Source organism: Zingiber officinale, chromosome 9B, assembly GCF_018446385.1.
Source record: "Zingiber officinale cultivar Zhangliang chromosome 9B, Zo_v1.1, whole genome shotgun sequence".
In the NCBI taxonomy this organism is placed as follows: Eukaryota; Viridiplantae; Streptophyta; class Magnoliopsida; order Zingiberales; family Zingiberaceae; genus Zingiber; species Zingiber officinale.
Window position 1 is genome coordinate 67,712,323 of NC_056003.1, and position 14,760 is coordinate 67,727,082.

General features: G+C 38.7%; 1 non-coding gene across 1 annotated transcript; it reads left to right on the plus strand.

Annotated features, from left to right (window-relative positions):
• Positions 1-2,527: 2,527 nt before the first annotated feature.
• Positions 2,528-2,633, plus strand: LOC122025851. The gene has a single exon (XR_006123876.1). It is a non-coding gene; the product is annotated as a small nucleolar RNA R71 (small nucleolar RNA).
• Positions 2,634-14,760: the final 12,127 nt, after the last annotated feature.

Sequence of the window (14,760 nt, forward strand, 5' to 3'; positions counted from 1 at the left end):
TATCAGGAGAACCATAGAAGTCATTTCCCAGTAACCTAACTAGGTCTCAAAGGGGTGACTTTCTAGTTTCCACTCACGACAACTATTTTTTATATCTTTTTTTTTCACACTCTTTTTTTTTTCTCTTTTTTTCCATCATGCACCTTTTTAAACACATGAGAGTTTATAGGCACATAAGTTGGGATATTTTGATTTTTCCAAATGAGTTTTTCAAGATTCGAGCCTCATCCAGTAACCAAAATGAAGTTTGAGAAATCACCATGGAAACCAAGTACTAAACAAATAGGATGAATCATGACTATTTCAATGATATCAACTTTTCAAGCATCAAGTCAAAGTATAGTGAAAGTAAGATCCTTAAGGTTAGGCCAAGACTAAAACTTATTTCTAATTGATACTTAGCTCAAATCATGCTACTCAAGATAGAGAAAAGAAGTACACTAAAAATACTATCATCATTTACAATATCATGAATCAAGATAAAGAACGTGCTAACAATTTACTTTAAGACAAGAAAACATAAAAATGGAGTTTGATGTTCTCAAGATGTATGCCACAAAAAATCAAAACAAAATGCAAGACATAAGCAAAAACAAAAACAAACAAAGCAAATCAAATGCATCCCCCCAGACTTAAACTTTTCATTGTCCCAATGAAAACTAAAAACAATGTGGAGAAGATTTTAAGAGAAGTTACCAAGTGATGAGCTCCAAATGGTTGACATTCATGTTTTTAAAGATACTCCTCCATCCAATACTCACATTCCTCCACAACTTTGAATTCTATAACAATAAGTTAGACAAGAAAAATTAGGTAGAGGATACATGTTTATTATAAAGAGAGAACTAAAGACATAAAGGAAAATAAGGAAAATAAACTTGGGTTGCCTCCCAAGAAGTACTTGATTAAGGTCATTAGCTCGACCACCTCATTAAATGCATCTAAATCTTGCTCTTGGAGGGGTAAGATATTTCAACACCCTCCTACCAAGGGCTCTTATTATGGAGGGAGCTTTCAATATAGGAGTTAAAAAGTGAAGTATCGCTCTCTCCATCTTTGTCTTCTTTAAAGTTCTTTTGGGTGGTCGAAGCGGTTCAGATTGAGCTTCCAATTATTAGCCCAAGTGAAATCTGCACATGCAAAGAAAATACAAATATCCCACAAACAAATTAGATAAGACAGAGCCATAACCTTATTAAGATAAGCAGAATAAGAAATAAAAACTGAATCACATCCAACAAAGTCAATGATAGGTACCTCTATAAAATTTTCCAAAAGATCACAAGAAATACTAATCTTACTTTGCTGAGAGATACCTGAAATTTCTAAACATGTAGAAGTAAATTCCTCTGAATCAAATGATGGTTTTGGCTCTGGCTCAGGTGTTGGTGATATCAAAGATGGTGATTCTTGAGACTCAACCATATCTACATGAGTCCCTACACATTGGTCCACAACATGCTCAATCCTTGCAAATCTTACAACATCTAAGGATTGTGTGGACAAAGGAGGTGATTCTTGAGATGCTGCTTCCACAACACAGCTCCCTACACATTATTCCATATCAACATCATCAACACAAACATTAAAAAACAAACCAACATCAATATCCTCAATAGGGGAATCAACTATAGGAGGATCAATAACTTCACTTGCAGTTTTAAGTTGATCTACCACATCACATTCATCATCTGAAAATTTAATTTCACTATTTCCAATAAAACCTGGAGGTAGATCTAAAAATTCGTTATCCATTGCATTATCATCATAATCCTCATCTGAAGAGTCTTCATCTTAATACACACTATGAAATCTACACTCAACCTTACCAGTATCACAAAATTTTTTAAAGTCATTGTTCTCATTGACCCCCACTAACCTTTATGGAAAAGGAACCCTTAGCGAAGGTCTTGGGGAAGGTACTTCTAACTTCCCATATTCCCTTTTAGCTTGTGGAGGAGATTGAACTTGCTTATCTAATGTTGGCATGATCAATCATTGAGAAAAAGGTACTTGTGGCACTTGGGAACCTCCTGGAATAATGGAATTGAGTTCATGTGGTTTTCTATTGTTCTTCTCCTCAATTCTAAACATGTCCTTCTTCAGAAATTCTTCATGATTCTTGCCAATTCATAACTTAAGATCATTATCATTTTCACTAGATCTTGTCTGCAAAGGAGGGGAATCTTCTTTAAACCATTTTGAAACAATACTTTCAATCTTTTCCCCCAAATGTTTTAACTCCTCATTCTGTGACTTGTGAATTTCAACATTCTTGGGTGGTTGAACTGCATTTTGTTTGACAGGCTCTCTTGTATTTATGACTTTCACTTCTTGAATATTTAAGGGAGATTCCATCCAACTTTTGCTCGACCATCCATGGAGGTTCAATGCCACTTGATCAATTAATATATAAGCTTCTTCTATACTTTTGTCCATAAAAGAACGTCCAACTGATGAATCTAACAAGCACTTATCTGAAAAAGAAATTCCCCTATAGAATATGTGTAAAATTAGCCATTTCTCCAAACCATGATGAGGGCATTGTCTTTGGAGACTCTTGAATTTTTCCTATGCTTCAAATAATGATTCTCCATATGCCTGAGCAAAATTCGTAAAGCAATTCCTCATATACACTATTCTGCTTGGAGGAAAAAAATGATTCAGAAATAGCTTCTCCAATTGTTGTCAACTTGTGATACTTTGAGAATAGAGAGAATATAACCATCCTTACTTTATCCTTGATACTAAAAGGAAATGTCATCAATCGAACTGCATCTGCTGACACTCCTTCACATTTCACCATATCACAAATCTCTAAAAATGTTTCAAGATGCAGATAAGGACTTTCTGATACTTCTCCTCCAAATTTGTGACCTTGTATCATGAAAATTTGTTAGGTCTTTCGAGCTGCAAAAACCTCTTTTTGCATTGCAGAAACCCCGAAATCCCATGCCAATGGATCTGTGCGAATATTAAAATTTTCATGTACGTGTTTTCTAATCCTAGATCTACTTTGGATCTACATGTTTAGGAGTGTATACCTTTGATGCGAAGCCCTTCGCTTATCCCGCTCGTCCAAGAAGAATCCAGATCTCAAGGGTGTCAAGTGAACACCTCTCTATGTGTATCCACATGAACAATTAGGTGGAGAAGAAACCTTAGAGTGTGCTAGCACTCTTTGAGGGTTTCGTCCAAGGAGGAGGAGAGGAAGAGAAGAAGAAGCAAGGAGGAATAATGATGATCGATTATGAAAATAAGAGTAAAAAATGGCTTAAGTATTTTCATCTAATGAAAATACTTAATGCTCATTAACACCATTAATGAGCCTCATTAATGAGCCTTAATGAATATTTAATGAATATTCATTCTTCATTAAATGACCATTTTGAAACTAATTCAAAATTTGAATCTAAAATTCAAATTGAATTCCATTTATCAATGAATTCAAAATTCAATGAATATCATCATTAAGCCTCACTTGAGTCTAACTCAAGTCTAGCCTCACTTAAGTCTAACTCAATTGAGTTTTACTCAATTAATCTAATTTGGATTACTCTTAATCCAATTCGGTTCATCACATGAACCTAATCCTCTTGGTTCATCATATGGATCGAATCTCCATCTAATTGTCCTTTGTGTGTGACCCTATAGGTTCTTGTAATGTTGACAATGCTCCTAAACTCATTTAGAAGTAATGAGCGGTATCTGGTAACACATCATTACTACCCAAGTTATAAGAATGTTGAGATCCATCATCACCTTATGACTACTAATTGTGACTCTTCACAATATATGACAATGTCCTTCTATCCTTGACATCTAGATTGATCAATGTGAGGCATAGACCGTGTCATTCTCTAATCAATCTAAATCTTGAACTTCAAGTAGACACACTCTAATCAAATGAGCTCAATATCTCATATTGACTCATTTGGGCATGGCCATGCACTTAGTGGCCTCACTCTATAAAAAATAATGATGTCACTCCCGTCATATAGGAGGGATAGATCCCATCTACATCACTCACATCCCTCCGCATAATTTGTTACATACTCAGTAATCGCCTTTATATTCCACCCAGTTACGGGTGACGTTTGACGAAGTCAAAGTATGCACCTCCTTATGTAGGGAATCATGGTGACTTCAGGTCCAAGGACTAGTAGTCATACTAATAGCCACATGAGAAAGTATATGACACTCATATAACGATCCATGATACTTTATTATGGCGGGTCATTCAGTATACATTCTCCAATGCATACCCATGTGTCAACTTGATATCTCTATATCCATGACTTGTGAGATCAAGTCAACGAGTTGACCTACATGCTAGTCTCATCGCATTAACATTGTCCCTGAATGTTAATACTTGACTAGGAATGATTAAGAGTAGCGTTCCCTATATCATCTCACTATCGATTCAACCAATCGATTGATATAGGTAAGAACTTTCTACTCAAAGACGCTATTATACTTAGTTAATTGGCACCAATACAAATAAGTATAATAAATAAAACAAAAGCCTTTATATATATAGGAATATGATATAATGAGTCCATACAATAATCATCATATGATTGGCAATAGGGCTCTAACTAACAATCTCCCACTAGCACTAGTGCTAATCAGTGTAGGCTCTAAGGCCCAATGACCTAGTGTGACCATCATGCTTTCTCTATGTCAAAGCCTTGGTCAAGGGATCAGCGATGTTAGCCTCTGTGGGTACTCTGCAAATCTTCACATCTCCTCTATCGATGATCTCTCGAATGAGATGGAAGCGCCGTAGTATGTGTTTGGTCCGCTGGTGTGAGAGAGGTTCCTTAGCCAGTGTAATTGCTCCATTGTTGTCACAATAGAGCTCTATCGGATCGGCTATTCTAGGAACCACCCCAAGCTCAATAATGAACTTACGGATCCAAACTGCCTCCTTTGCTGCTTCTGATGCAGCAATATACTCGGCCTCTGTTGTAGAATTATCGACTGTGTCCTGCTTCGAACACTTCCACCTCACAACACCACCACTTATGCAAGACACGAACTCAGACTGCGATCGATAATCATCCTGGTCAGTTTGGAAGCTAGCATCATGGTAACCCTTTACAGCTAGCTCGTAATCGCCTCCATATATCAAGAAATATTCTTTAGTCCTTCTCAAGTACTTATGAATATTCTTGACCGCTATCCAGTGACTTTCACCAGGATCTGACTGGTATCTGCTTGTCATGCTCAAAGCATACGAGACATCAGGATGAGTACATAGCATGACATACATGCATAAGGATCTTATCCATGCGGTCTCTCTCCTCTCTAGAAGAGGGACTTTGAGTCTTCGAAAGACTCACACCATGTGACATCGGCAGAAATCCTTTCTTGGAATTCTGCATGGCAAACCATAGTAATACCTTGTCAACATATGTACTCTGACTTAGGCCAAGCAATCTCTTAGATTTATCTCTATAGATCTTTATGCCTAGAATGCAGGCTGCTTCACCTAAGTCCTTCACTGAGAAACAATTCCCCAGCCAAGTCTTGATAGACTGTAGCAAAGGAATGTCATTCCCAATGAGTAGTATGTCATCGACATACAATACAAGGAAAATAACTGTGTTCTCAACAACCTTCTCGTAGATACAAGGTTCATCTTCATACTTGATGAAACCAAACTGTTTGATTGCATCATCGAATCGAAGATTCCAGCTCCGAGAAGTTTGCTTTAGTCCATAAATGGACCTATGCAGCTTGCATACTCTGTGAGTATGCTGTGGATCTACAAAACCCTCAGGTTGTGTCATGTACACATCCTCGAGCAGGTTTCCATTCAGAAACACGATTTTGACATCCATCTGCCAAATCTCATAATCGTGGTACGCTGCAATAGCAAGCATAATCCGAATGGACTTAAACATCGCTACTGGAGAAAAGTTTTCATCATAGTCAATACCAAGAATTTGCTTGAAACCTTTAGCTACCAGACGACCCTTATATATAAGTCTATCCATGTCAGTCTTTCTCTTAAAGACCCACTTACACCCAATGGGTTTCATCCCTTCAGGTGGATCAACCAAAGTCCATACTTTGTTGGTGTACATGGATTCCATTTCGGATCTCATGGTTTCTAGCCATGACTCAGAATCTGGTCTCATCACAGCTTCCTGATAAGAGGTAGGCTCATCTGCAATGAGCACAACGTCATCATGGTCAGACAAGAGAAATGAATATCTCTCAGGCTGACGATGTACCCTATCAGACCTGCAAAGAGGTAGGTCTACTTGAACTGGTTGTTGTTCCTCAACTCCTTGTGGGACAACATCATCCATAACACTTTGTGGTTCCAGTTCAACTTCCATCGAGGCTTCAATGCTATGGTAAATATCTTGAACTTCTTCAAGATCGGACGTACTCCCACTAGTTTTTCTAGAAACAAAATCCCTTTCTAGAAATACCCCAATCTTTGCCACAACTACCTTGTGTTGACTGGGAATGTAGAAGTAATATCCCTTAGTTTTCTTGGGATATCCAATAAAATAGCACTTATCGGATTTGGGTCCCAGTTTGTCTGAGACTTGACGTTGAATGTAAGCCTCACAACCCCAAATCCTCATAAAAGACACCTGAGCATCTCTCCCAGTCCATATCCTATATGGTGTCTTTATCACAGCCTAGGATAGAACACAGTTGAGTATAAAGGCTGCTGTGTCCAGAGCATAGCCCCAAAGAAATATAGGAATATCTGTGTGACTCATCATAGACCGTACCATATCTAATAGGGTACGATTCCTCCTTTCGGATACACCATTCCACTGTAGTGTTCCAGGAGGAGTGAGTTGGGATAGAATCCCACACTCAGCTAGATAGTCACGAAACTCATGGCTAAGGTATTTACCACCTCGATCTGATCGAAGTATCTTAATACTCTTGTTAAGCTAGTTTTGCACTTCATTCTTGAATTCTTTGAACTTTTCAAAGGATTCAGACTTATGTGTCATCTGATACACATAACCATATCTACTAAGTCATCAGTAAATGTAATAAGTACCTATAACTACCTCTAGCAGCGACATTGAAAGGTCCACATACATAACTATGTATAAGTCCTAACAAGTCAGTCACTCTCTCGCTGTATCCACTAAAGGGAGTCTTGTTTATCTTGCCCAGTAGGCATGGCTCACATGTCTCAAATGGCACATAGGTCCACATACATAACCATCTTTATGGAGCTGGGATAAGCGTTTGTCATTTATATGACCTAAGCAACAGTGCCAGACATAGGTTTGGTTCATTTCATTTGATTTGAACCTTTTGGCATTTATGTTATAGATGGGGTTCTCTAAATCTAGAATATAGAGTCCATTAATCAGAGGTGCACTACAATAGAACATATCATTTAAATAAATTTAACAACATTTGTTCTTTATTATAAATGAAAAGCCTTTCTTGTCCAAACAAGAAATTGATATAATGTTCTTAGTAAGAGCAGCCACATAACAACAATTATCTAATTCTAGTACAAGCCTAGAGGGCAGAGATAGAGAATAAGTCCCTATAGCAACAGCAGCAACCCGTGCTCCATTGCCTACGCGTAGGTCCACCTCGCCCTTCGTCAATGCTCTGCTATTTCTCAGCGCTTGCATATTAGTACAAATGTGAGAAGCACATCCGGTATCTAATACCCATGATGAGGAAATAGATAGATTGACTTCTATAACATATTGGTCAAACATGTTATAAGAATCACATTGGTCAAGTGTCTACATTTATATATATCAAATGTAGATGTTCAATTAATTTATATTGTAGATAACATAGTGTGTGGTGTCACACACAGAAGATCGTGTTATCGGTTCTTTATAAATTAAAAACAGTAGCTCACGACCAAGATGGAAAGGAACAAACCATTAGAAGGTCGTAGTGTAATTAGGTATTAGTTTATCTTAACTATATAATTACACTAGTACACTTAGAGTGTATTGAGCAGGACCATTTAGGGGTCGTTTCTTTTATACTGACTTTATAAAGGAACAAAGACCTCAGTAATTATGGAAGTGTGTGCTCTCAATCCTAATACAATAACAAGCACATATATTTGATATTTATTTCTTTAATTTATCAATGGGTGAGATTTAGTTCGATAAATCAATAAGCCCGATAAGTTGGGAAATGATATCACTTATAGTGTGTGTTGTTGATTATAGAAGGAAACTGTGTCCTAGTGAACTAGGTTGATAATGTCCCCAAGAGGAGCTCATAAGGATTGTCATGTTAAACCCTGCAGGTGGACTTAGTCCGACATGATGATAAGGTTGAGTGGTACTACTCTTGGACTAAGATATTAATTAAATGAGTTGTCAGTAACTCACTTAATTAGTGGACATTCGACATCTTAAACACAGGGAGACTAACACACTCATAATAAGAAGGAGCTCAAAAATATAATTTGGGATTGGTGCGGTAGTTCAATAATAGTTCTTTAGTGGAATGAATTATTATTGATGGAATTAAGTTGTGTGTTCGGGGCGAACACGGGAAGCTTAATTTCATCGGGAGACCAAAACCAATTTCTCCTCTCGGTCCCTATCATAGCCTCTTGTATATATAGATTTATACCCACCACATACCCACCTTCTTACCCAACCTATAGGGGCCGGCCAAGCTAACTTGGAACCCAAGCTAGGGCCGGCCAAGACCCAAAGGTTCAGCCAAGTTGGTGGCCGGCCAATGCTTGGAGTCCAAGCATGATGTGGCCGGCCACATCATATTAAATAGGATTTTATTTATAAATTTTTCTTATGTGGATTCCATAGTTTTAAAAGAGAGTTTAAAATTTAAATCTTTCTTTTTATAGCTTTCTACAAAAGATTAAGAAAAGATTTGAAATCTTTCCTTATTTGTAGATTGAAAGGTAGATTTTAGTTTTTGAGAAAACTTTCCTTTTTTAACCATGTTCATGATTTAAAAGAGAGTTTAAAAATTAAATATTCTCTTTTATAAGTTTCTACAAAAGATTAAGAAAAGATTTGATATCTTTCCTTATTTGTAGATTGAAAGGAGATTTTAATTTTTAGAGATAACTTTCCTTTTTGGAAATCATCCACATGTTTAAAAGAAAGATTTTAATTTATAAAATTTCCTTTTTATAATCCACCATGACGGGAAAAATTATTGGAGAAATTTTTTATAAATTTCCGAAAACAAATTAGGAAGTTTTAATTAAAACTCTCCTTGTTTTGGGGAAATAAGTGGTCGGTCATTGAAATTGAAAAAAGGAATTTAATTTTAATTAATTAAATTTTTATTTTTTATGGTAAAAGAGTTAAGGAAGTTTTTATTTAAATTTCCTTATCTGCCAAGACTAAGGATTATAAAAGAAGGGGTAGAGGTGCCTTCGTGGTGAACAACTCTATTCTTATTCTTCCTCTCTTTTTCTTCCTTGGGGTGGCCGACCCTATTAGTTTTCTCTTCTTCCTTTTCTTTCTTCTTCATTGGCCGGCTCTTGTAAACTCATGGAGCTTGAAGATGGCCGGATTTTAGTATGGAGAAGAAGGAGAGAAAGGAAGCATCCCTTGGAGCTTGGTGGTGGTGACCGAACCACATCTATTCTTGGAATATTTGTGGTGGCCGAATATAGCTTGGAGAAGAAGGAGCTTGGTGGTTCTCATCTTGGAAGATTGTTGCCCACACAACGTCCGAGATAAGAAGAGGAATACGGTAGAAGATCAAAAGGTTATTTTTGCTTACAAAGAAAGGTATAACTAGTAATTGTTTTCCGCATCATACTAGTTTTCTTTGTATAGTTATTTATGGAAATACCAAACACAAGAGGCATATGATTCTAGAGTTTTCGAAATAGTTTTTTTTTTTCGAGTTTGTGTTTTCTTCTTTTTTGAATTTGTGATTCGATTGTTCTTTTTGGTTAACCTAGAGTTATTTAAGGAAATAAATATTAGCTTTCCTTAAAAGGCTTTGCCTAGGCGGTGGTGGTTGCTCCCATATCCAAGAAGGCCATGTGCCTCGCCATGCAGTCCTGAAGCCAATTTTGGAAATTAATATTTATGGAATTAATAACTTAGGTATATTTGAATTAATAGTGTTAAGTTCTGCTTGCGATTCAAATCTAAACCATTAAGAACAGATAAGTTAAATTTGGAATCAATGATGTTAAGTTCCGTCTGTGATTCCTAATTTAATTTCTAAAGAACACAATAGGTTATTTAAGGAAAGGTTTGACACTTGTACAAAAAAATTTTATACAGTGGAATCGGTACGTTTTCCTAGGACTAACCAACAATTGGTATCAGAGCTAGGGTTTGCCTCTATGTGTTTGGTTTTCAAATTAGGTTATGCACATGTCATACATAATTTAGGCAGGATAATAGTAGGATGTGCTAACTTTATGGTTGCAGACTCCAACTATTATGGCTTATAGATGTTGTGTGTGATTGGACCCTTGGACATGTCAAGGGAAATATTTTGTGTGTGCATGATTGTATATAACTAATACAGCAGGAGCTGTATTAGCCCTAGGATTTTTAAAATTTTATTTTCGATCTAGATAACATGTACATTCCCTCGTGGAATATAGGATCGATATATGTAAAATTCTATTTTTGTCGTGAATCGGATTCTTACAAGGCGTGGTACTTTTGGAGCACCAGAGGCACAGCGGAATAAGAAGAAAAATGGATGCGACGACTTGACCCGATGGTGGTGGCTAAAGAAAGCAGCAGCTAGGGTTGGAGCACACGAAAGACAATGACAGAAAAGGCCATAATAGTTGGAAAAATAATTTCCATATTTATTGCTTTTATTTACTATGATGTGTGTGTGCATGTAATGTATGCTAGCATAGGTTAAAATTCCTCACCATAAATAACTAAGTGGGAGAGGGATTAGTATATAAATCCCACGGTCTCCATTACTGGTTTGTAAGTGATGCAACAAGCTTGCGTGTTGGCTCTGAGTGCCCCCCTCCACAACGGGTGGGTTTGTTTGCGGATCACTAGATCAAACTTCCTTTATGGATGGTTATAGAAAATTATTTAGGATGTGTGTGATCTTCTCCAACTGAAGGGGCATAACTCTATTTAATGGACTAAGTATCAAGTAATGGTATACACTTAGACACATTTAATAGTATCCTCCCCAACGGAGTCAATGCTATTACTTGTGTGACCAAAGGGAAACCAATTATTAATTTGTCATAAAACTAGGGTGACAAGATAATAAAATTAATGGGTTAAAATCCCTCTTACAAATGATTGATTTTGTATACGTCCACACTAACGTGGCATACAAAATTAACGATGTTTGAGATAATATTATTTGTCATAAAGTTAGGTTGACAAGATAGTTAATGGGTAATGTTGATACAGTCTGACCTGGATGTTGTTTTGCTGTTGACACTGATTTAAGTTTGTATCAGACAATTAACTCAGATTAATTACTAATCCAGGTTGACTAGGTTGACCTGATTGAAGCAGTTGGAAAGTCCTGGTGAGTGAAGCCAGGTGAAAACCCTAGTGAGTGAAGCTAGGTGCAAGTCCTGGTGAGTGAAGCCGGGCAAGGGAAAATCCAGATGGATCAAGGGTGATCGGACATCTGGTGTTGAAAAGTCCAAGAAGGAAACTTGGCATGCGGAGTCAGAAAGGGTTCGGTAGCTCGTTCTCTAGGACCAGATGAAGTCGGAGAGGGCTAGGGAGCTCATTTCTCCGGACTAGGTCAGAGAGGGCTCGACCCGGACTGAGTCAAGAAGCTGGATCGGTCTGCAGACCGATCCAGTGAAACCTTTATACCTGATCGGTCTGCCGACCGATCAGGAATTGATCAGTGGCTACTGAACGTTTACTGATCGGTCTGCAGACCGATCAGAAATCGATCAGTAGCCCACTGTGATTTTACTGATCGGTCTGCGGACCGATCAGAAATCGATCAGTAGCCTACTGAGATTTTACTGATCGGTCTGGAGACCGATCAGTAGGCTTTAAGCACTGGGACGAGCGACATTCTGATCGGTCTGGGGACCGATCAGATTAGTGCCTGATCGGTCCGCAGACCGATCAGAAGCTGCGCACCTTCGGAAAGAGCGACGCCTGATCGGTCCGCAGACCGATCAGCGATGATCCAGAAAGCGTGGTTCGGTCTGCAGACCGACCCACGGTATTGTTTGCTTTGCATGCACTTTTTCTGATTGCCGTTTTTGTATTCACCTATCTGTTTTTAACCATTTGCTGTGAGTCTTTCTAGCTTGCAGGTTGCAGGTCACATTCTCATGTTTGGATTCAAATTAAGCTTCATTAAGAGAAGGAGACAAGTACCCTTTTCACTGTAATTTGCTGCAACAGATGCATTTGAGGCATCAACGTTCACTGACGAAATCTGATTACGATTGGGCTGCTCAGTTTGACCTCTAGCTATTGGTTCGTATCCAGAGACGCCAGTGATTTCCATTGGCATGGGTTCAGAGAATCAGAAGAGGAGGAGGTGTGATTGGCTACGCCTGGCTGGCAGCAGCGATTCTGCAGACGGCGGTGATTCGAGCCAGTGAAGCAGAGAGACATAAGAAGGAAGAAGAGGAGTTCAGAAAGGTATTCTGAATTCTCTGTCTTTTGTGATCAAGCCTTCGAGAAAGCAAGTTGGTGAAGCTGTGAGCTCTTTGCTGAGAAGGTTGATTGTGCGCTCTCTGCTCTGTTCTCTTCTCCGCGTGGCTGTAAGCTCATCTTAATATTTTTCTCAGCCACTGTAAGTCTTGTGCTTAAATCTATAATCATCTGAGACTTTGTTGAGAGGTTGCTCCACCGAGAAGGAGACATCTTTAGCCGGATCTTGTCCGGGGTGTGATCTACCGAAAGATCAAGGAGTCGTCCTCCTTACGGACACGCCGAGGAGTAGGGGCAAGTTATCCCCAAACCTCGTATATCCTTGTGTCTGCTGTGTGTTTGTTTTCTTTCGTTTTAGTTTTTCTATTTTCGCTGTGCTGTGCTAACAAAGTTCTTGAAGAAATTTCTGTTTAGTGTTTTTCAAAGAGGCTATTCACCCCCCTCTAGCCATCTAAGATCCCAACAAGTGGTATCAGAGCCTGGTGCTCTTCATTACGGCTTAACAACCCAAAGAGCTAAACGATGGCCATGAAGGAAGGATTCAGCACCAACAGACCACCTTTCTTCGATGGAGCAGATTTCCAGTATTGGAAGAGCCGCATGGAGTATTACCTCAAGACCGATATCTCCATGTGGTTCTCCGTCAAGGAGGGATTCTCACCTCCAAAGGATGAAGAAGGTAAGGAACTTGACTCATCGAGATGGTCAACCGAGCAAACTCGCAAGGGACAAGCCGATGCCAAGGCGGTTGTCACTTTGCAATGTGGGATAGCCAAAGATCAACTTGTCAAGGTTGGTCCTTTCACAAGTGCGAAGGATCTATGGAACAAGCTCATCGAGCTCCAAGAAGGGACTCGAGACTCTCGGATCGCCAAGAGGGATTTGTTCCTAAACCAACTACAGAACCTTGTCATGAAGGAAAATGAAACTGTAAGTGAGATACATGGAAGGTTCAAGGAAATCATCAATGGTCTCCATTCGGTGGATGAACGAGTAGAAAACCGTGACCTCGTAAGGTATGCTCTAAAAGCTTTTCCTAGGAATGCCTTGTGGTCATCTATGGTGGATGCCTACAAGGTATCCAAGGATCTTTCCATTGTTAAGTTAGATGAATTTTTTTTTGAAATGGAATTACATGAACTTGCTAACAAAGGGCAAAAAGAGAAAGGTATTGCTTTGATTGCAGAAGAAAAGAGCAAGGAGGGAAGAAGGAAGAAAGAAAAGAAGAAGGAGAAAGAAATTGTTTCATCTTCATCCTCCTCCGAGTCCGATGATGAAGGTGAATCATCATCAAGCGAGATGGCCAACTTCGTGAGAAGAATCATGAGAAGGAGCAGAAGATACAAAGGGAAAGGTAAACCTAGTGAACAAAATATTGACAAAACTAATGTTACATGTTATGAGTGCAGCAAAAAGGGACACTATCGGAGCGAGTGTCCAAAATTAAAAAGGAAGGAGGAACGAGCCAAAAAGAAGGAGGAAAGAGTCAAGAAGAAGAAGGCTCTAAAAGCTACATGGGATGAGTCTTCTTCAAGTTCATCTGAGGAAGAGAAGAGGGAGAAGAGTACACGGCAGTTAGCCCTCATGGCAAGAGAGGAGTCCGAGTCCGAGAGTGAGGACTCAAGCTCTTCAGCCGCGACTTCATCATCTTCGGATGATGAAGAGGTAACATCTCCCCATTTAGAAAAGTGTTATAAAACAATTGCACATTTGTCTACTTCCCTTAAAAAATCAAAAACAGAAACTAAACTGCTAAAAGATGAAATAGAGAAATTAAGGGCCCTTAGGGAAGATGAGGTCGATGACCTTTATCAAGAGGCCCTAGAGGATGAAAACAAAACCTTGAAGGGTGAAATTGAGAAGCTCAAGAAAATGTTTGAGAAATTCTCAACCAGCTCTAAGACCTTATACATGATTCTAAATGCCCAAAGGGCGGTCTACAACAAGGCTGGATTAGGATACCAACCTAAGGAGTCTAGTTTTATTTCTTTAGTGTCAAGAACCCAATTTCATAGATCGCATGTTTCTAGGGTTCATGAGACTAGGAAGAAGGTAACAAAGGCATGGGTGCCTAAGTCTTTCATTGTAGATGCATTAGGTCCCAAGATTTGGGTACCTAAAACATCTATCTTTCGTGTCTTGTAGGCATTGGTAAAGGGGGAGC